Below are 23,409 nucleotides of genomic sequence, written 5' to 3' on the forward strand. Positions count from 1 at the left end.
GAGATGGAAAGGGGCCGGAGACGGCTGGTGTCACCTCGGGTCGCCACGAGCCGGGGGGAATGTGTGTGTGTCGTTGGGGTGACAACATGAGCAGGAAGTGCTGTCCAATAAATACCACCGGTGAGGGAACATTCAGCCCAGAGCCGTGGGGTGTGCGGGGGACCCAGCCCTGCGGGGGGCAGCAGCCGTCCAGCAGAACGGTCGCTGTGGGAATCCACGTTGTCCACGAAGCAGCGAAAGTTCCCCCAATCCCAGCACACACATCGATCATGCTGCTCGAGAGGCCCCTGTGAGCCTTGCTCCTTGAAGGTGACTCCGTAGACACGCGTGCTCTGGGGCTGGGGAAAGGCGGCCATTGGCGCCCAGTGCTTGTCTAGGGCTCCTGCGTAGGGCGTATCTCGAAAGTGGCCAGGCCTCCGTGGAGAGGGCACACGCGGGTAGCTGAGGGTTGCAGGTGGAGACATCGGGGTGCTTCCCTGTGGGGCAGCAAACTGAGGGTTCGGCTTGTGAGGACAAGCTCACTCACACGCACACACACACGCACACACATGCACAGAGACTCACATGCATGCACACACTCACACACACACACACACACACACACACACACACACACTGGCTGGTTCTGTTTCTCTGGAGACCCCTGACTGATACAGGCTCCCGGAATCAATTTCCCCACAGCACTGGCTCAGCTGGGTGGTTTGGGGTAAGACTACTTAGCCCCGACTCTCAATTCATTCGCCTGTAAAATGGGAATACTATCTGCCTCACAAGCTGAATAAGATGGAGGATATGAAAGTACTCTCTCTGCAAAGCCACCATTTTCAACTTAGGACTTCCCAGAACAAATTAAAGGCTGTGTTGCCTTCCTTCGGGGTCGGGCCCCATGACCTGTGGCCGTGGTCCCAGCACCCTGCTGTCCTAGGGCCCCGAGAGCAGACGCAGGTTCCGTCACTGGGGCAGAGCCCACAGGGAAGGCCCCTCCCTGTGCACAGAACCCCCCGCCAATACGCCTCCCACCCCCCAGCAGGACACTGGCTGTCTGACTTAGGGGTGACTACAGAATAGCCAAGCCTGTTACAAATGCCTACTCCCAGGCCTCTGGTGCGGCCCCCAAACCCCCTTCCCACAAGCCCTCAGATGGCGCGTGCCATGTCTGCAAGAGGGATCTTCTCTCTCTCCGGCGGACTTGCCAGGTCCTGTTCAGGAGGATCCGGTCAGCACGGAGCAGCAGAACGTCAGACCGGGAAGGTCTGGAAACACCTGGCATAGCTCATTTCAAATTTGGAGAGACGTGACTGCAGGAAGTCTTGTGTTCAAATAAACACCTCTCATAAAATGTAAATAAATAAAGCTCAGAAGAACTCTTTGAAGTGCTGGTTGGAGGGGCTGGTTGAGGAGAGGAAGAAGGAAAGCAGGAACCCATGGGCCTTGCCCCAAACTCCCACGGCGGCCCCACAGGGTCCCACCACACTGCCTTTGAGGAGCTCGGTCTGAGAACCAGCACCCAGACCCCCGGACGGAAGGATGAGGAGCCTGAGGCCCTTCAGCCAGCACCAGGTCACAGCGCGCCCCGGCTGGGGCCACCGACCTGCTCCTCCGCACGGGAGCAAACATCAGCAGGACCCCAGCACGTCGGATGCGCCCCGCGGAGGACGAGCGTCAGCCCCGTGCACGCCCGTGGGGCCCCAGTCCACCTCCATTCCCGGATGGTGCCCGGCCCGTCATGCCAGCAGGAGGGCATTCTACCCAAACTGAAACCCGGCACAGTCAGGAAGTAATCAGCTTGCTGCTTCTGAAGCCTTTCCTCCTCCTGATTTTCCTGAGCTGCAGAGAGGGCTTGCAGGAAGCATGAGCTAGAGGAGAGAACCAGGTTTACATCACAACAGTCTTGGTGCCACTACCTATCGGTGCTGAGTGTTGACGCGTCACCCCATGTCCCTGTCCGCGAGTGTCCTCAGCTACGACATGCATTCGTGACCCGTGTTCACGACTGTGTCCCCAGTCTCTGTTGGGGGCCTGCACGCACGCTGGGTGATTCTTCCTGCGGCCCCTTCGTTGCCTCTCCGTGGTCCCTGGGTTTATCCGCTCTGCCTCTGTTCCCTGCTGTTCCTTATTCTGCATTCTCCTTGCGGCCTGTTCATCAGGGCTCCCGCAGCTCCAGGACTGAGGGCCCTGGCTTCCAGCCGCCCCCTTGCCCGCCTGTTTTCTCCCGAGCAGCCCCCTCCCCAGGAGCCCCTCCCCGCCCAGTGCCCATCTGCTTGCCTCTGGAATCTGTTCTCACTGATACCCCTCTGATTGTAGACTACTCTGAGGCCTCACCTGCCTTGTTTCAGATCATCGAGGCAGTCCAAAACACGGTCCAACATCCAAATTCAAAGTTGGTTCCTGTCAACAGCACCCAAAGAACAGCAAAGGAATTCCAGTTCACTCTTCTGACAAGTTCCCTTTTCCGTCCTGGCGGATCCCCTCGCATCCTGAAGCCTCCCAGGCCCCCGGCCTCCAAACTCACTCCTTCCTGAGATGCCAGCTAATCCCCAGGCAGACACTACTCCTTCCTCCCAAGCCTGCCCACATCCCGAGCCCCCCAGCCTGGAGCGGCCACGAACACCAGCCCCAGACCCCCAGGAGGGCCACTGGACCCCAACCTGCTGGTGCCCCCACTCTCTGCAGTGGGGCGGGGGGGGGTTCCCTGGAAACGGGCTTCTGTCCCTGCCTGAGAAATTGTCACAGATAATTTCTAGTAGATAAAATTCTCCACCTCATGACAAGTTTATTGTCTGTAATATTCCAAAATTCCATACTGCCTTAAGGTCACCTAACTGATTCTTGCTCATTCTTATGTGCCGAAGCAGATGACAAACTCCTGAGATGAGCAGGATGGTCTTGTTGGTCTGAACGCCCTTCACAGCCTCGGCCGGCATATCACAGGGGCTCCATCAATACCAAATAGAACAAAAGAAGGCAACCTTCCCCGCAGCCAGGCAGAAGGCATGCTTCCTCTTCACCATCCCGTGCAACTTGACAAGATTTCACTTTAAATCACATTATGGCAAGGCAGAAATTATTTCCAGATCACAGAAGGATTCTGGCACAATTTTGCAGTGACCAGAATATGCTTTGTGATTCCTTTCACAGTGGGATTGTCAGACTGTCATTAAACACATGAAACAGTGGGATTCGGCATGGCCACAGACATCTGCTAGGAATCACAAGCAGGAGTGTGAGTTATATTGGGCACTCTCAGAGCCCACGGTGCTTGCACACACAGTCAGCGACCCGCTTCTCGAGCAGCACCAGGAACATCTGGTGTCGGAATGTGGCTTCTTCCCGGATGAGTAGGTTTTAAATACCAAGCTATGTTAGGTGCCTCGTGGGAGACAGGGATACCGTAAATTAGAATTTTTTTCAAGGTTACTATCGCATTATGTGTTCTAGGCATTCAACAAATATATAGAGTAATCTATGTTGCAGAAATATTTATTAACTATTAAACGTATCACATCAGTCACCTGCTCATGCTTATTATTTTACAATATAATCTTTCCAACATTCTTTTAAAGGAAGCTAACATTGCACAATTAAATACAACATACACAAGATAATGCTGATGTTTTCTGGGAAAAGTTTTTAAAATGCCATAAAAGGAAAACATTCTGATTTGGCATAAGACAGCAATAGATCCTTAAAATGATGGCTATCTTATGTTCTAAAGTCAGGTCAATGCATTTCTCTCTGAGCTTCTTGAGGTCAATAAGCAAGGTTGTCAAAATAATTTTGGAAAAAGTCAATCTGCCCAGGAGGCACCAGAATTCCATTCAGTAAACATCAAGAAAAGACTTACTAGCCTCGCTCATTTGCTGGGGTTGGTTATGTGTCGGGAGAGGTGTGGAGAAATCATGAAGCAGAGAGTGGGCGTTCAGAGAGTGCGTTCCACTCTCAGTGTGTGAACAGGAAATACGGTCTCTCTGCGAGTGCTGACCCTTCGGGGGCTGGCTGCCCGGCCTCCCGAGCAGCGGGGAGGAGGCGTGGTGAGCACAGGGAGTGCGGAGTGACTTGCGTGGAGCTGCTGAAGGAAAGACGCTCAGGCTCTGGGAACAGGTCTGTAGGACTGGACTGGCCCTTGCTCTTTGTCTTTTCAGTGTAGGAAAACATTTCTCAAATATCTCAATGTTTGATGAACTTGACCAAAATTCTTTACAAAGCAGTGTCCCATCATCTCCCTGACTTTCTGGGTGAGTAGCATGGCAGTCCCAGAGTCTACTGTTTGTTTAGGGGGTTGTCTTCACGACCGCGGGCTGGAAACCCACTGCGGTTTCTCTGCTGACTTGCAAACTCTCTGACGAGTCCCAGAGGCTACTCATTAAAACATTTTGTTTGAGATGCAAAACGAGGCTTCTGTTCAGTTACATCTGTGTCGGTAAAAGCATGAAACAAGACTAGTATGAGTATTTTCAACATAGATTTGCACAACATTTAAGAGACCTTTTAAAAATTAAAATGTTTGCTGCACATATGGTTGGTGGCTTGATGGTACCGTGGGGTTTTGAAACATTTTTAACGACCAGGCTACTTATTTTTTGTACAAACTTGCCAATGGCACTTAACTCTGAGTTGTGAGGAACTGTGGATAAAATGGGGAAGTTTGCCCTTGGGTTCAAGGTGCTGCCTTTCACACACAGCTGGATGCACCCATCACTCCCCCTGGGAGGACCTGTGCGCCATAAACCCTCCTCTAGAGTTCCTGGGACCTCTTGAGAGTTTGTGGGTCTTAATGCTGAGGCAAGTCTTCCCAACCCTTAGGAAGCCTCTCAGCTCTGTGGTCCATCAAATCACAAAGATTTCCTGCAGGATATTGCGCATTTCCAGTTTTGACTTCACAAATAGTTCACAATTGAGAAGGTTTTGTATTTTTATTGAGTTTGGATTTTATAGTTTAATTTTCCACTGCCTCCCTCTGCTTCTGGCATGATCCTCACCCCCTAGCTATTTATATCCTCCCAGATGCAGCGAGGACTCAGGAGAAAGTGAAGGGTGTGGCAGACCTCTGTTAGATGATTTATCATCAGTTCCATCAGGAATATATTCTAAAAAAAGGAAAAAATTGTATTACACCTCCACACTGTTGCCCTTATTTTTCCATATAGATAATTACTAACCTCATTTTTATTATTTAGACACAGGGCTCTTCACATCCATAGTGATCAACATCATTATTCAGATGACTGATAATCAGTTGGCATTATAACTCCTTCAGGTATAATTCTTCAGCCAGCTTTGAATTCACCTAGGTATATTATTTCTAACCCCCTTGGCTTCCCTTTGTCCTTAAGGGACATCAATACCTGATGTAAGTTAAGACTCACACAGTTTCCCCACCTGATAAGAGATCACACTCAGGAAATAATGCAACTTTAGTGTGGCATTTTCTCTTAAGTAAGCCAATGCCTTTTTCTTTCTTCCCCAGACATTCCCCAAACTTCTTTTTACATATAGATTAAAACTATCCACCAATAGACAGCCAGTTCACTCATCTCCAAAATGACCTTCACCCCCGTTTTGAAGGTGAGAACATCTCTCCATCCCTTTTCTCCTGGTATCTCCCTCGTTCTCAAGATCCCACTAAGATTTCCTCCAAGAGTCTCACAATCTCATTTCCAAGATCCTTTAGATCATCTGAGTCAGACAGCTCATACTCTCTTATGGAAAGCAGGTATTCTCATATTATTTTCTGACTATTTGGGATTTCAGTCCCCACAAGTTTACTCTGTCCTTTTTGTCTGAACACCATTTTCATATAAAGGAAGTGAAAAATAAAGTATAAACTGAGTCATTCTGGTTTCTTCTCCATCTGTTAACATTATACCATCTGCTCCTTGTTTCTTGCACAAAACAAAATGAAGCAAAACAAAAAGTCTGAGATGATTCTGGACTAAAACATCATAGCCTTAAAATCAGACAAAAGGAAAGCAACTGAGGGATTTATGGATTCCTAAAGGCAAAATATAGGCTAAGGTGCTGGCCTAGACGTAAGGAGATTCTGCTGTTGCTCTCTAGCTCTTTCCCAGACTTGAACCAGCTACCAACTACTCCCAAGAGCAAATGGAAATGCCCCCGCCAAGGGGCACATTGGCAGGAAATCCCAGCCCAGTCCCCACTCCTTTCTCCTTTAAGAAATGTAAGCTATAAACTTCTGAGTGGGCAGGAAGTCCTGCAGGGCTCAAGTTCAAGCAAAGATTTGCTGTATCTGAGTGAAAAACCACTGGCTCTGTATAATTACTAAAAAATTTCCAAAAGGGATAGCTGGTCAGCTGACAGGTTAAATAAAAAGGAATTATAAAAATATACTCAATCCCAGGGTGCCTGGGTGGCTCAGTCAGTTAAGCATCCTCCTCTTGATTTCAGCTCAGGTCATGATCGCAGGGCTCTGAGATTGAGCTCTCCCTCTCATGTGCTCTTTCTATAAATAAATAAATAATTTTAAAAAATCTTTTAAAAATATATACTCAATCCAAAAGCAGGCAAAAAGCAAAAGGAGGAAAAAGAAAGGACAAATAGGACAAGTAAAAGGCGTTAAGAATAGGACAGATTTAAACCCTACCACATCCATAATCATGCAAAACAGAATGGTCTAATGTTCCAATTAAAGTCAGAGACTATCAGACTAGATTAAAAAGAGTTAAGGCCACCAGTATCCTGCTGATTAGAAACCTGACTTGGAAGGCATCTTGCAGCATCTCATACAGTTGGACATCCTCTTCCTACAATATGGCATTCCACAATCAGCAATTGTCCATGGGAAATGAAAACATGTGTCCACACAAGTTCATTATATAAATATCTAAAGCAGCTTTACCCACAACAAGCAAAAACTAGAAAACACTGGAATGTCCAAAAGTTGCTGAGTGGAAAAACAAACTGTGGCATTCTTTTCAAGATTGTAGTGGAAGTCTTTGCCTATGCAATTAGACAAGACAAGACAAGAAAAGAAAAGAAAAGGTATACACACTGGGAAGAAAGAAATAAAGCTGTCTTTGTTGCAGATGATATGATCATCTATGTAGAAAGTCCAAAAGAATCAATAAACTCCTAGAACTACTCAGCAATCATAGCAAGGTTGCAGGACACAAGGCTAATCCACAAATGAATCACTTTCCTATATATCAGCAAGGAACAAGTGGAATTTGAAATTTAAGACATTTACATTAACATCCCCAAAGTGAAATACTTACATATTTCATTGTTGCTTAGGTAAAAAAAAAAAAAAATATGGACAATATCTGTATGAGGAAAACTACAATACTCCAATGAAAGGAATCAAAAAAGAACTAAAAATGGAGATATGTTCTATGTTCATGGAAAGAAAAACTTAATATTGTCAAGATATCAGTTGTTCCCATGCTGATCTATAGATTCAGTGCAATCCCAATCAAAATCTCAGCAAGCTATTTGTGGATATCAACAAGCTAATTCTAAAATTTGTATGGAGAGGCAAAAGATTCAGAACAGCCAATACAAGGTAGAAAGAGAAGAACAAAGTAGGAGAACTGACACTACTCAATGTTAGGACTTCCTATAAAGCTACTGTAAGAGAATAGACAAATATATCAATAGAAGAGAATAGAATCCTGAAATAGAATCCTGAAATAGACCCACTTAAATATAGACAACTGATCTTTGACAAAGAATAAAGGCAATAATAGGGCACATATTTTTTTCAATAAATGGTGCTGAAATAACTGGACATCCACATGCAAAAAAAAAAAAAAAAAAAGAACCCAGACACAGGCCTTACACCCTTTGCAAAAAATAACTCAAAATGGATCATAGACCTACATGTAAAACACAAAACTATACAACTCTTGGAAGATAACATAGTAGAAAATCTAGATGACCCTGGTATCTGGCCATGATTTTGTAGATAAGACACCAAAAGCACAATCTATGAAATAAACAATGGACAAGCTGGACTTCATTAAATTAAAACCTTCTGCTCTGTGAAATATAATGTTAAGAGAATGAGAAGACAAGCCATAGACTGGGGGAAAATATTTGCAAAAGGCACATCTGACAAAGGACTGTTATCCAAAATATATGAAAAACTCTTAAATTCAACCATAAGAAAACAAACAACTGAATTAAAAAATGGGCCCAAGGTCTTAACATGAATCTCACTAAAGATAATACAGATAGAAAATAAGCATTTGAAGAGATGCTTCATATCATGTGCCATTAGGAAAATGTAAATTAAAACAGAAGTGAGATACCACTACACGCCTATTGGAACAGCCAAAATCCAGAACACCCACAGCACCAAATGCTAATGAGGATGCAGAGCAACAGGAACTCTTACTCATTGCTGGTGAGAATGCAAAAAGGTGCAGCCCCTTTGGAAGACAGTTTGGTTATTTCTTACAAAACTAAACATACTCTTACCATACCATCTGCCATTTGTACTTTTTGGTTTTTACCCAAAAGAGTTGAAAACTTATGTCTACACAAAAACTTGCACATGGATGTTTATAACAGCTTTATTTAACATTGCTCAAACTTGGAAATAATCAAGGTATTCCTCAGTAGGTGAATGGATAAATAAACCAATACATTCAGACAATAGAATATTATTCAGTGCTAAAGAGAAATGAGCTATCAAGCCGTAAAAAGACAGGGAGGAACATTAAATGCATCTTACGAAGTGAAAGAAGCCAACCTGAAAAGTCTACATACTGTATGATTCCAACCATGTGACATTCTGGAAAAGACGAGACTGTAGAGACCATAAAAAGATCAGTGGTTACCTGGAGTTGGGTGGGAGTGATGAATAGGCAGAGCATGGAGGATTTTTAGGGCAGTGAGACTACTCTGTACGCTACTATAATGGTGGATAAATATCATCGTACATTTTTCCAAACCCAAAGAATGTACAAGAGTCAACCCTAAGGTTAACTGTGGACTTTGGGTGGTTATGATGTGTCAGTGGAGGTTCATCAGTTGTAATAAATGCACACTCTAGTGGTGGTTGTTGCTAGGGGGGGAGGCTGTGCCTGTGAGGGGATAGGCAACATATAGGGAATTATTGCACCTTCCTCTCAACTTTGCTATGAATTTAAAACTGCTCTGAAAAAATAGTCTCAAAAATTTTAACGTAGGGCGCCTGGGTGGCTGCCTTCAGCTCAGGTTGTGGTCCTGGGGTCCTGGGATCGAGTCCAGTATCAGGCTCCCTGCTCAGTGGAGAGTCTGCTTCTCCTTCTCCCTCTGCCACTCCCCAGGCTCATGCTCTCTCTCTCTCTTTCTGTGTCAAATAAATAAATATAATCTTTAAAAAAAATTAATGTAAACTATTTTTTACTGTCTTGCTGATGTTCAATAAACATCTTTTCTTGACTAGCTATGTGCTGGTAGTTTGAAGGCATTGATCTCTCAGATGAGTACACAGTGCATGTTTCTTACTTTACCTTCCTATGTGCAACAATCCTTCTGCAGAGAGTTAACAACCGAACTTTTTTCTGTGGCTTTTACCACCTGAGCTACCTGAGGTACTGTCCCCTTGGAATGAAAGCTGGGAATAAGAAGCAGTCTTCAATCACTTGGACTGTGTTTCTAGAAATTCTATTACTGAATATATTCACTTCCATTGGCTTCAGTGTGAAGTCAGGCTTGAATATTCAAGATGAAAGTCCTTTTTATCCTGCGGGTCACCCTGGAAGTTGTGGTTGCTAAGAGACCCGTTTCTGGGTATTCGGTGCTGCAGAAGCTGTCAGTCACCTGGGGTGATACCTGATAACATGCCAGGTGCCTTCACTCTCACCCGGGATATTTCCTTTTGCCTCCGCCCGTCCTTCCTCAAATGACTTATCTACAGAAAAACTCCACTAACTCAAAGAGGTAAACAAACAGGAGGACCTTTAAGAAAGCAAGAAGCATCTGTTTTATACACATCAGCTATTCCAAGGTCAAACCTGATGGTCAGTCTGGCATGCTTTTAGAGAGAGAGACAATTTTTTTTTTTAAAGATTTTATGTATTTATTTGACAGAGACACAGCGAGAGCGGGATCACAAGCGGGGGGAGAGGGAGAAGCAGGCTTCCCGCCGAACAGGTAGCCCAATGCGGGGCTCGATCCCAGGACCCTGGGACCATGACCTGAGCGGAAGGCAGACGCTTAATGACTGAGCCACCCAGGCACCCCAAGAGAGACAATTTTTAAATGTCATCCAAGTTCCCAGACTCATGGATAAGCAGAGGTCTCAAAAAGTCCCCACAGAAAGGTCAGTGCCTGCCATTTTCAGATAAAAAGTAAGGTACTGCCAAAATGGGCTGTGTGGTTTAAAGAGAGAATTTCTGGGGGAAGGCGATCTTTCAGGAGCACATAGGATATCCCCTATTTCCCCCTTCAAACCAAAAGATTTTTGTATAATTATTCACTCCTGACTAGAGCAGACATAATCCTCTTGATACAGAGTCCGTCAGCTCCACATCTGGTCTACCTCATTTCCCAATTTCATTTTCTAAGAAGCAAAAAAAAGGCCCAGACAGACCACTGAAGAAGTCAGTTCAATTTCAATCTTTATTTTCCTTGGACTGAAAGATCCAAGATCTAAAATCAACCCAATGTTGTAGACAAGTGCTTATCACTAATTCTAGGCAATTTTCTGCTCACTCCAGGCAAAAAGGAAAAAAAGAAAGAAAATGAAAGCAAGCTGTGCGAGTTGACCGTAGCTGCCTACACACTCTCCTAGGTCAGTGAGTGCATCCCCGAACTCAGACAACAGACACTCCCAGCCTTCTCAATCCACAGAGAGATTTCCTCACAACGACTGGCTGCTGAGGAAAATGCAATCTGGGTGCAGCTTGAAGCCAGGGAGGGATGTAGCCCTCGCGAGGCCCAGAACGCTGGCTGGAGCACCGTCCCGAAGGTAAGCGTTCCAGAACAAAATCCACTCCCACCACGCGTCGAGGTCTGTTCTCCACGGATGGTAGGTTTGCAACACGAGTTGGTGGAAATGGCTGCAAGTCAGCTGTCCAGGTGCAGGTAACAGTGAGTCTGTGCTCAGCCTCCTCATTCACAGAATAGGAGGCATCCGTCTATCCCATGGAGCTTTGTACGCGAGGGTTCCGTGAAATAAGGCCTAGAGCCTGTTATGTTTAGGTGTTGAATAAATTTTAGTTGAGTGTAGATCAAACACCAATCACATTCATATTTAAAAGTGAGACTCGGGACGCCTGGGTGGCTCAGTCGGTTAAGCGTCTGCCTTCGGCTCAGGTCATGATCCCAGCGTCCTGGGATCGGGTCCCGCATCGGGCTCCCCGCGGGGAGCCTGCTTCGCCCTCTGCCTCTGTCTCTCTCTCTGTCTCTCATGAATAAATAAATAAAATCTTTAAAAAAAATAAAAAATAAAAAAAAATAAAATAAAAGTGAGACTCTTGCTTTAGCAGATTCAAGTAACATTTTTGTGGTTCAACAGACCTAGCCACCAGCCGAGTTGTGATGTTCATTATAGGAGCATTCTTGGAAAAGCAAACTAACTTTTGTGCGCCTCATTTCTCCTTTTATAAAATGAGAGTATCAATACCTACCTTACCGGGTTGGGAGGATTAAATATGATAATGAAGTATGGTAAAGCTTCAACACAGGACCACCCAAAGAGTAAAAGCCCTATAAGCACTTGCCGTAATTACACAGTGACTGAGTTCTATCTGTGAGTATAGGTAGAGATACTCATATATAATCACAATTACAGGATGTCCCCCAAAGTGGCAGTATTATGTGGAGGACTCCGTCTCTCAGGGAAGATGAGAGAATCTAGGTCATTTGCCCGCTGGGCCAGTGGGTACTCCAAGAGAGGCAATTTATCCACTACACTTCAAAGACAGGAAAGTATCTGAAAAATCTGAGCAGTGACTTTCATTTCCAACAATATTGTGGATCAGATAGGCTGAATATACTGTATAGTGACACCTAGAAGTGCTGAATAAAATATGTCAATCATCCTTTTAAATACGTAAGGAGCAGATTCGGCAGAGATCAGAGCAAAGGCCCCAGAAGCCCGGAGGGAGGTCCCGGGGCAGCCCTGGGGGGGTGTTGGTGCCCACGAGCCAGGCCCTTGGATTCAGAGGTCTCTGGGAGGTTGGGAATTAAAACCAAAACCCTACCGCAAAGACGGGACCCTCAAAGATTTCCCCGCAGTGAAAGCATACTCTGAGAAAAATCCCCTTTTGGCAAAAGGAGATGGCAACGAGCTTATCTCTTTTCATGGGCTCTGATATGGGGAAGAAAGCTCCCCTGAAAATTCATCACCACAGGCCACCCACATGGGTAATGAAAAGGAAACGTGGAATTAGAAGGTCAGCTTCCTGTAACACTACGGAAATTACTGATTCAGGCAAAGGGGTATCAGTTGTCGATACAACCATCAGACATAAGATGGAAGGAACCGGGAATCGGCAGAGTGCCAAAGTAAGGCCACACGTACTCCTTTCTAGTCAGGTGGGGTGAGGAGGGGGTTAGGGGAAAATCCGGACAGGGGCAAAGCAGGTGTCGCTTCGGTCACGCTGAGCATGTTATCCCGTGCCCGCCCCGGGGTATCTCATTCCCGAGGGGGCTTTGCCTCTGCTGTCTCACAATTTACTATTGATTAGGGTATTTTATAACTCTGTAAGGAAAGATGTTAAGCGACAGAAATCGATTCAGTGCGAACGTTCCTTTCCTCACAGCAATGCGAATGAAGTTTTCCGGTAGGGGTACAGAAGAAGCGTCTCTGGTAAAAGAGATACTCCGAAACTTTACAGTTTCCTCATCGCACAGGACTTTGACCTGTGCTGTATCTACTCAGCACTCTTACTGCAACACTGTTTTTTTCAGCGACCAAAATACTTCTGTCTTTCCTAGAATCCCTTTCCTATCATCCTCCTCGTTGCCTTACTAATGAGTTAAACAAATCTCTGTCACTTACTTCGTATTTGTAAGAGTCATGTTTTTAAGTTTTGGAAAACTCTATTGACAAAGCATAATTTTACGATGGAAACATCGGACAATCATCATCTTAATCCATCTTAAGTCATTCTTAGCATCCTGAATGATCGGATATTATGTGTCCCCTGACTTGACATAACCTCAACAAATACCTATGTATTTTTGATGTATCCTAAACAGACTGGAAGGAAATTCCAGTTTGAAAATACAATGGGGATGGGGCGCCGGGGTGGCTCAGTTGGTTGAGCAACTGCCTTCGGCTCAGGTCATGATCCTGGAGTCCCGGGATCGAGTACCACATCGGGCTCCCTGCTCGGCAGGGAGTCTGCTTCTCCCTCTGACCCTCCCCCCTCTCATGTGCTCTCTGTCTCTCATTCTCTCTCTCTCAAATAAATAAATAAAATCTTTAAAAAAAAAAAAAGAAAATACAATGGGGACTATGTCAGATTAATCGAGTTTTAAGGATATAATGATCAGATGCAGTTCCTGGCTCTGGCTGAGGCCCTGGTGTAAAGATACCAACTGCAAATAACATTTTGGAACAGCGGGAAAAATTTGAGATGGACAGTGCATATGATAAGATGAAAATGTAATTTTATGGGAAGGTAGAGATAATGAACCAAGAAAAATTCCTGTGTACATAATAAACCTATTATATTTATTATTTCATTATTTTATTATCTATCATTATATTATCATAATGTAATTATATTATACATTATAATAAATATATAAAATAATATTATATCCTTATATAATAATACTGATGACATAATATAATTATTATGTCATATTATAATCATAGTAGCATAAATATAATAATTACTAGAATACTAATTATCAATAAACATTGTTATGATCTCAATTTAATAACAAAAAGGGAGAGAGAATGCATACTGGGAATGCAGGTTGAGAGATAAAAAGAACGATAGAAGGGGCACCTGGGTGGCTCAGCTAGTTAAGTATCAGACTCTTGATTTCGTCTCAGGTCATGATCTCAGGGTCCTGGGATCGAACCCCACCTTGAGCTCTGTGCTCAGCAGGGAGTCTGCTTGGGATTCTCCCTCTCCCTCTCCCTCTGCCCTTCCCTCCCCCCATGCGTACCTTTTTTTTAAAAAAAGGACGATAGGTGGGGCGCCTGGGTGACCCAGTCTGTAGGTGTCTGCTTTCGGCTTGGGTCATGATCCCAGGGTCCTGGGATCGAGCCCCGCATCGGGCTCCCTGCTCTGCGGGAAGCCTGCTTCTCCTTCTCCCACTCCCCCTGCCTGTGTTCCCTCTCTCGCTGTGTTTCTCTCTGTCAAAGAAATAAAATCTTTAAAAAAAAAAAATAAAATAAAAAAGGACGATAGGAGAAAACCGACTATATATACTGAGATGTGTAGTAATAGTGGTGACCTCAGGGTGGTAGAAATAGGCTATTTTCGTTTTCTTATCTCTTGTCTCTTGTTTTCTAATTTCTAAATACATTTTTACTGTTTTGTAAAAATAAATGTTTTAAAAATAAATTAAAACACATAAAAGACATTGACACTGAAAACTTTCAAGTTGAAAATTTTGTAAGAGTAATCTAAGGATAATAATTCTGGGTCTTGTGGCAAAAGCAGTCACAGGATTTTCTGGGTGGATACATCCTCACCAAGCCTGCACAGATAGTCCCCAGATACATCCTCACAGGAGAGGGGCTCATGATCCAAAGTCATAAACATACAAGAGTTTTTTAAAAGACGAAAAAAGTCTTAAAGCTGGAGAAAGTAATGTACCTAAATCGATCAATAAAATAGTGACTGTCTCATTTACAATTATGGTTGTCAGAATAATTTATTAAAAGAACTGAAAATACATGAATGTCATCATAGAATTCTATGTCCCAACAAACTACCTTTCAAGAGTGATAATAAAATAAAGACATACTTGAAGAAAAAAAAAAGATGAGCATTGGGGGTTACGAAAACCGGGTGAACAAATTCTGGAGAGTAGTTTGCAGGTGTGAGAGGTGGCTCGGGGGAGATGAAGAGGGGTATTGATGGCCCTTAGCTTTGTTAGCTTCAAAATGTGCATTAATATTTCAAGAGTAAAATGTTTTTTCCATTTTTATAGAAAACGCATCTCCAAAGCAGTGCAAAGATGAAAAGAAATATAAAATACTCAATCAAGCAAATTAGAAAAGAGAGAAAAACATGGGATGAGAGGGAGACAAAAAGCAAAGGAAGAATAAATATTAACCAAAAATAAGGTGATCGAAATAAAGCCAAGTTTTTAGGAATCAAAAATGTGAATGTTCTACACTCATCAGTTAAAAGACAGAGACTTTCACACTGGATTTTTTTTTAAAGATTTTATTTATATATTTGAGAGAGAGAGAGCACAAGCAGGGGGAGCGGCAGGCAGAGGGAGAGGGAGAAACAGGCTCCCCGCTGAGCACAGAGCCCGATGCGGGACTTGATCCCAGGACCCTGGGAGCATGACCTGAGCCGAAGGCAGATGCTTAACCGACTGAGCCACCCAGGTGCCCTCACATTGGATTTTTTTAAAAAGAAGAACAAAAGCAAATATAGCTATACACTATTTACAATAAATGCTCAAAAACATGAAAACACAGGTTGGAAATAAAAAGCTAAAGCAGAAATGGACCAGTCTAGAATCCTAGTTGTTCATATTATGATATATTATATAGTTCTTCTATATTACACTGCATATTATTTACATCATTTTCTATCCTTTTCCGTGGGCCTGAAATAATCATGACAAAGCAATCATGATTCTGGAAATTAAGCAGGTGCATTCTACTTAGTCATGTCTGGCCTGCACAGGGGGACCCCAGGGCACTGCAGCTCACCAAAAAGCCCCTTTATGAGGCCGACTGGGCAGGGCACATTCACCCCATCAGTGGGACTATTTATAGAGATACGCCCAGGTCAGGGTTGAATTTGATTTCCTAATGGGCATCTGTCTTTAAGAATCCTCCCTTCATGGCCTTTGTGCTGAGTCAGGCTTTCAAAACACCTTTGGATTCCCTTTAAACTGTGACCCTCAAGAATGAAAAAGAGTTAAGAACATAACCAAACCAAATTCACTCAGTGTGCAGACATTTCTAGGAAAAAGTCAAGTTTAGACTCAGCAATGCAAATCTTCAGACCACTTCCCAAAGAAACTCTGTCTCAGGAGAGGTGGGCTCCTGGGGGTCAAGCCCTGGGGAGATGGACCGGGTGTCTGAGACCCCACCTGGCAGAACCAACCAGCCTGAGGATCTTCAACCCTCTGAATCCATATCTCAACACTTGTCTTCCTTTAGCTGCTTTTTCTTTCTTTCTTTTCATGGCAAAGTTGCATCGAGATATAAGCAAAAGCCTTTGTTATTAATCTCCCCACTCAACAGTCTCCATCAATATACAGGGATTACTCCCACCTTGGGGGCAGATGGAGGGACTTAAATTAGCCTCCAGGGGGCTGGGGAACAGGACAACCAAATGACTTCCTCTGTTTCCAACAAGAGAAAAAAAGAAAAACAATAAAATCACACTTTTTCCCTTTTTTTGCCCTGCAGAAAACGTAGATTTTAGACTGGCCTCGTTTCAATTACTCATGCATCCTTGAAATCGGCGTAGACTTCCTTCCGCTCTCACTCCCTAGTCCAGGAGTTAAAAAAACAAAACCCAAAATCTTCTAAACGATTTCTTTCTTATTGTATTATTATTTTGTAATAAACAGCATGATTGCAGGCATTAGGCAGAAGCTCAGCACACACACGCCTGGAAGAGGCCAGGCCGCACCGCTGAGTCACACCCGCCATCTGGCCTTCGTGAGGGACACGGCTCTCCCAGGGGAACGCTCCTCCTGATGTTACCTGTAACAACCACAGATATATTAGATATTCTCTGTTATAAACCCTGCTCTCAACTACTCACATTTCCTGTCTACAACACTCTTTGGGGTCTTCAGAAAAACAAATTCGATTTAAATTATAAAATAATGTTTACTTTAAAAATACATGAAGTACAGAAAGTTTAAAAAATATGGAAATCACTTGCAATAACATGAACGCTAAGAGGTAGTCATTTTAGCTGTAATTCTTATATATATTTTTCTAGTTCTTAAAACATCTTCAAACTTGTTTTTCTCCTTCACGAAGCTGGTACGCTGCTCGTCAGGGCTGATTCTGCGCACCGAGTGCCGTGTCCTTCGAGCGACAGCGAGGCTGCGCTGCCTGCCCGTGGTGAGGGTGGACGTGCCGGGAGCCAGGCGTGGGTCAGCGAGTTCGAGTGGAGGTGATGTCTGTCACTTCCAGATAGAAACCTTTACAGCCCCAGTGCCGTGGCCGCATTCCCTTCCTTCTCTGGGGAGATATGGAAGTTAAAAAGCTTGATTTTTTAAAATGGGACAGAGGGAAAACTGAATTCCTAAGCTCACCTTGATCTCGGGCAGGACTTACTAACACCCTAAGTAACGGGTCAAGGGGAGCCCCGTCAGTCGGGCCCCTGCTGACTTTCACTGGACAGGAACGTGATATACACAGAAGCACACAGAAACTTCCATTGCTATTTACCACTAAGCTCTGGAGCGTGTTTGTTGCCCCAGCATATCTAGCCTATCCTGACTAAAACACCTGGAAATACATTATGTTTCTGGATCATCAGATATACTTTAAAAATATACGCTTTCTACTGTACTTGAAGTTCCATCAGACTACTCACCTTTTTCCTACCTTTTCCCGGGAGGGGCTCAGGAGAAGCCGCTGGAGCCCAGGTAACCATTTGTCCTGTATGCAGATGGCAGGGTGCATGCTTTGATCACTTCTCTAAAGCCAGTCCACCCTTCAGTTATCCCCACTGTTGCTGCCTGTGGTCCTCTCTGACCCACAGCTCCTTTTCTTGTGATGGCTAGGCTAGGGGCTAGGATTTAAGAATAGCAACTGAGCAGCCAAGTGACCACACCCATGGCAGGCGGGCCCCGTGACTGTCCATTCTTCAACCACACGAGAGTCCCCTTGCATGAGTCATCAGATTAGGACGGCCTTCGGAGCCAGCACGCTGTGAGGATCTGCCAGGAGGCAAGAGGGCTCTCCTTCCCAGCTACCGGCACACTCGTTTTCAGGTGAGTCCACACTCACGGGACTGACCCCCAGAGTGGGCACAAGAAGAGAAGGCCTGGCTGACACCCACTTTGTTCTATCAGATCACTTTGTAAGTTCCCGTGTGTCCTCAGAGCAGCTGTAATGCTGATCATTGAGAAAACACGATATGACAAAGCGGTGGTGAGTTCGCGTGCTCATTTGCATGAAGTGTGTCCCCACACGGGTTTGGGGAAGCGCGTGGATGTGGTGCATCCTCAGTTGATCAGTGTCAGGGTCGGGCCTGGGGGAGCAGCTGAGGGTCACCAGGTGTCCATCCTGGAGGTCAGCACAGTCAGGGGCTGTCTTTGCATCGTCCTGGGCACGGCACATGCGCCTTGCCCCCAACCCATGCTCACAGCCCTCCACTGGAGGGGGCCTTTGGGCCCACCCAAGGAAGGGGGGCTACAGCATCTAAGGGAGAACCAAGCTCTCAGCAAGTCTGGGTTCTCCAAACTCAAGGCAGGTGTCAGTTAGAGGTGAATGGCCCTCAGCGTCCGTGTCCACCTAACCTGGGGAGGGAGAGAGACTAAATTGTTTCCCAAGCCTGAGAGCAGCCCAGGACTCTGCTTACTTCCTGCAGGTTCTCAGGCCATGCTGGCTACCTTCAAGGCTGGGTCAGGGCCAGGATCAGGGTCAGGGCCGGGGTCAGGGCCAGGTCAGGGCTGGGATCAGGGTCAGGGCTAAGGTCAGGGCCAGGTCAGAGCTGGGATCAGGATCAGAACCAGGATCAGGGTCAGGGCCAGGTCAGGGCCGGGATCAGGGTCAGGGCCGGGGTCAGGGCCAGGTCAGGGCTGGGATCATGGTCAGGGCTAAGGTCAGGGCCAGGTCAGAGCTGGGATCAGGATCAGAACCAGGATCAGGGTCAGGGCCAGTTCAGGGCTGGGATCAGGGTCAGGGCTAAGGTCAGGGCCAGGTCAGGGCTGGGATCAGGGTCAGAACCAGGATCAGGGTCAGGGCCAGGTCAGGGCCGGGATCAGGGTCAGGGCCGGGATCAGGGCCAGGTCAGGGCTGGGATCAGGGTCAGAACCAGGACCAGGGTCAGAATCAGGATCAGGGTCAGGGTCAGGGCCAGGTCAGGGCTGGGATCAAGGTCAGGGCTGGGGTCAGGGACAGGGCTGGGGTCAGGGACAGGACAGGGGTCAGGGCCAGGGCTAGGGTAAGTGCGATGGCTAGGGTCAGGACAGGGTCAGGGCCAGGTCAGGGCCGGGGTGACTTGGGCCTCCGGCTGAATTGCTGACAGAGCGAGCTCTCCCAGAGTAAACATCGCCAATGGGAGGAGGAAAACTTAGCTGAATTAGTATCATCGTTCATCAGTCTCTGCTTGTCTGTTCAGAAGGTAAAGAAAGAAATGTCTTAGCTGATCGGAAACAAACAAGAACCTGCTTTATGCTGTTTGTATTCCTTCGTTAATGAGGCTGCGAACTCCGGAAGGAAGTTAGCGCTGCTTTGTGGCCGCAGGGACTGGGTGGGTGGGACCGGGCTCCAGGCGGGCCCACCCCTCGCCCCGCCCCTTTCCCCCACCCCCACCTGCAGCGGATTCCCCGGGGCACCGGAGGGCTTGGGAATGCCACCCCGGGCCGGACTCTGACCCACCCGGAACTCCACGGGACAGCGTTCCCGCGTTCCGTGCTGGCCCCTTCGTCCCTCCGGGGGGACTCACACCCGTTAGTGGACAGCTCTGAAGGTTTACTTTCCGATTTGTGTTTCAGGGGTTTTCCTACAAGGTTGTAGCCATGAGGTGCCCTGAGCTGGTCCGCGGGCGCCCTAATCGGGGCCGCTGGTTTCATCGTCCTTATCTGGGACTGAGGCCCAGTCGAGGGGCCCCGTCCTCCCTCACATCCAGCCTCACGAGTGGGAAGACAGGAAGGACCCCGCAGGTAATTTGAGGAAATGTCCACTGAAGATAAAACAGGGCAAACCTCTCTCAGCCACATTAAAACGCACCCCACCCTGAATCAAATCCGAACGCAGCGGCCAGTCGTGAGATCTGTGGCGTGCGCCAGGCCTCAGAACAGGCCTGCCCGCGCTCTGACATTCCGCCCTCAGCCAGACTGACCTTGACCCCTGGACCGCGGGGCCCCCCAGCCCGAGCCTCGAAGCCCTGCTTGCGGTTGTCCGGACAGGAGGCCCGTGTGGTGTCACGCTAAGCGCTGCACCGTCGTCGTCCGCCCCGTGGAACCACGGGGAGCAGGGCCCAGGCGGTCCCCTCCTCCCAACCCGGCTCCCCAGGAAGAGCCAGGCCAGCGCCCCTCCCCATCTCCTCCTGTCCTGCTCCCACAGGCTCACCCCATGGCATTCTGCAGTTCGGGTTTTGCTCTGTTTTTCAGAACAGACCTACCCTCTGAACAGATTTTATCAATAATTAAAGTTCGAGCAAAATTAACATGCTTTAAAGTTGTAGGCAGCTTTGAAAATTTCAAGCAAACAATCATATTTTTTCCTGAAGAATGTGCCCTGGGAGCCTGAGCAACAGGGTTGCCATGGCGATCCCAGATCCTTTCTGCACTGAGCAAAGGCTTTGGTGGGCGATTCCGGTCTTACTGGGACCCAGCAGCGGGGCCATGTGCGCGCTCCCTGCTCCTCTCAGCTCAACCGCGTTTTCCCTCTAAGGGGTCAACAGAGATCTGCTGAGGTTGTGCAGATTTTCGTCTAAGTGATATTCATGCAAAACACACGGTCTGACAAAAAGAATGACTTTTCCACTCTCCCCTTTCAGAGACATGGTGTCCGCATAAAGCCAGGTCAGAGGGCCCATTAGAGAAAGTGTCATTGTCTCCAAGCACGCATGCTCTGAGTGGGGGAGGCGGGTGACCCCCATGCCTCGTGTTCACGGCCATGTGTGTGGGTGCCCCGGTCCACGCTGCAGCTCCGCTGCCCGTCCCCCACCCTTCCTCTGCCCCACCTCTCCCCAGACGTGCAGGTGTGGCAAGGAAGTCCTTCCTGGCTCTCCTCGTACCACGGGCTAACCATCCGAGTCCTGGTTGGTGGAAATGGAGTTAACATTAGCCCTCGTGGGAAGTCACCCACATTTGTTCAAATGTGGCCGTGCCGCTCCTCAGGCCCCACAAACCGCTCCTGCTCTCCGTCAGGTTGGGATGGACCTCTGGCTTCGGATTCGGATGGCTGGCACAGTCCCAGTATGTCCCAGCTTCGGACACATACAGTGGGCAGAAAGCAGCGGTAAACTGGCAGCTAGAGCTGGTCCGACGTCCCTGTAGGATGCGGGCAGCGCCCCCGAAGCGGCTTGTCTCCCCAGGTCACGCCCGTCTGCTGGGGTCCTAGGGCAAGAGGCTGTCCCACTTTCTCTGCTCCCCTGGAACTAAGCAGAGAACCCAGAACCAGGGTTGGCAACCACGGCCCATGGCACAGACCTGTGCCCAGGCTTGGTAGGTCCAGGCACAAGGAAAGAATGTTTTTTACCTTTCTTTTCGGTTTCTGTTTCAAATGACGAAGAGGAAGGTGCAGAGCACAGAGTGCACAGAACTCAGCGTTTGTCTTTTTCAGCCTTCTCCACCGTGGGAAGCATGAAACCTGGTCTTCCGTTCCCTCCATCCACGCTCTAGAGCCAAACGTGCTGATCCCACTTGATGTCCTAACACAAATGGCCTGGAGTTTTTCACACTTTTAAGAGGTTGAAAAGTCAGAAGAAGCATATTTCTTGATACATAAAACTTGTAAAAAATTCAAATTTCAGCGTCCAGAAACAAAGCTTTATTGGAACACAGCTTCAGCCCTTTGGCATGGATGGTGTTTGTGGGGTCACTGACCAATGGCAGCTGTGGATTGCAGACAGCAGGTGGACCCCAAGGCCCCACACAGCCCAAGTGCTTGCTCGCTGCCACGACAGAAGTCTGCAGACCCCTGACCGACCGAAACACCTCCACTCGGCTGTCCTCCGAGTCTTCTGTCTTGTTACTGCTATGACCGACTTCTGCTAAATCATTTGAGTTTTTCTTTTCTTCTTTCATTTTAAAAGTAATTCATGTTTGGGGCGCCTGTGTGGCTGAGTCGGTTCAGCGTCTGACTCTTGATTTCCGCTCAGGTCATGATCTCAGGGTCACGGGATCGAGCCCCGCATCAGACTCCACGCTCAGCACGGAGTCTGCTTGAGATTCTCTCTCTCCCTCTGCCCCTCCCTCCTCTCTCTCTCTCCCAAATAAATAAATAAATAGTTCTAAAAAATAAAAAAAAAACTTAAAATAAAATAAAATTCAGCAGCTGTTTAAAAAACGATAATAATAATTCCCCGTGTTTAACAGGATTCCTCAAATAAACCCCAAATGTTTAACTAGCCCGGCCTCACATTCTTGGGAAGGGCGGGAATAATAATAGTTGTATTTATTTTCTTTTTTTTCTAATAAAAAATAAAACTGCAAAAACCCTAAGTGATCTTGTTTCTCTTCAAAGAGCAAAACAGCTTTACAGGCGGACTCTAGGGCCAACTCTAAAAGAGGTCATAAGAAGCAGTTCTTTATTCCCCAAACGCATCCCGTACCTTGGGGCCTTTGCTCCTGCTGTCACCGGCCCTGGAGCGCCCTCCCGCCCCGTCAGGCGCCGTCCGCACCCGCGAGGGGCCCCGGGCTTCCCCAGACCCAACTTGGGTCCCTGCGCCCCGGCTGCTGCCACGCTCTGTCCCGTTCATTCTATAAATCTTACTGTGCTCTTGTACAAGGAATGCTAGGTCGTTAGTAAAAGGCTGCCTGGCTGAAAGTAGAATTGTCTTTCAAATTTAACTAATTCCCCAAATTTCTGGTGAAGAAAACGAGAAGCAGCGCCGTTGAGGTGCGCCTGGCCGCGGGGGAGAGGGACGCTCGGGGCACCAGGGCTGTCGCGGTGTGTGCCCATGAGCCAGAGTCCGCTCGTGTGTGGACACGCGCTCGTGTGCGCCCCAGCCAGACTCCCGACGGCGGGGCTGAGGGGCCGTGGGTCACTCACGGCCGGCGGCGGTGGCCAGGCTGCCCTGGGCTCGGGTTCCCGGCGCCGTGTCCTGGGAGACGGAGTCACGCGGTGGCCCACACCGAGGCAGCCGCGTCTTGCCGGTACACACTCTGCCTCCCAAGCACGTCACACGGTGGCAAGCACACCGCTAGGTGCCCCACCAAGGAGGCAGGTGCAAATCCTTTCTGCAGCCACGGAAGCAGGCAGAGGAGAATTAAGGGGAATCGTGACCTTTGCACATTAGGGACGGTCCCCACAATCCACGGGGTCTCCACGATGCACGGGAGCGGCACACGAGAGTCTGCGCTCGCGTGGACAGCTGCGCCTTCTGGGATGGGTGCTGTGGGTTTGCCTGTCCAGGGCGGGCGCGTCCGTAAGTCCCTCCTGGG

At 47.4% G+C, this 23,409-nt stretch overlaps 2 long non-coding RNA genes across 2 annotated transcripts; one reads left to right on the top strand and one right to left on the bottom strand.

Moving 5' to 3' along the window:
- Positions 1 to 16,641: 16,641 nt before the first annotated feature.
- On the bottom strand, positions 16,642 to 17,841 carry LOC145723180 (uncharacterized). Its single transcript, XR_014148072.1, has 2 exons — positions 17,664 to 17,841; positions 16,642 to 16,816 (listed from the first exon to the last, which is right to left on the bottom strand). It is a non-coding gene; the product is annotated as an uncharacterized LOC145723180 (long non-coding RNA).
- Positions 17,842 to 17,966: 125 nt separating this feature from the next.
- LOC145723181 (uncharacterized) lies at positions 17,967 to 22,431 on the top strand. The gene is made up of 3 exons (XR_014148073.1): positions 17,967 to 18,063; positions 19,792 to 19,959; positions 21,536 to 22,431. It is a non-coding gene; the product is annotated as an uncharacterized LOC145723181 (long non-coding RNA).
- The last annotated feature ends 978 nt before the right edge of the window (positions 22,432 to 23,409 follow it).

The sequence above is a fragment of the Leptonychotes weddellii genome, chromosome 8 (genome assembly GCF_054177405.1).
Source record: "Leptonychotes weddellii isolate Sample4059 chromosome 8, ASM5417740v2, whole genome shotgun sequence".
Classification (NCBI taxonomy): domain Eukaryota; kingdom Metazoa; phylum Chordata; class Mammalia; order Carnivora; family Phocidae; genus Leptonychotes; species Leptonychotes weddellii.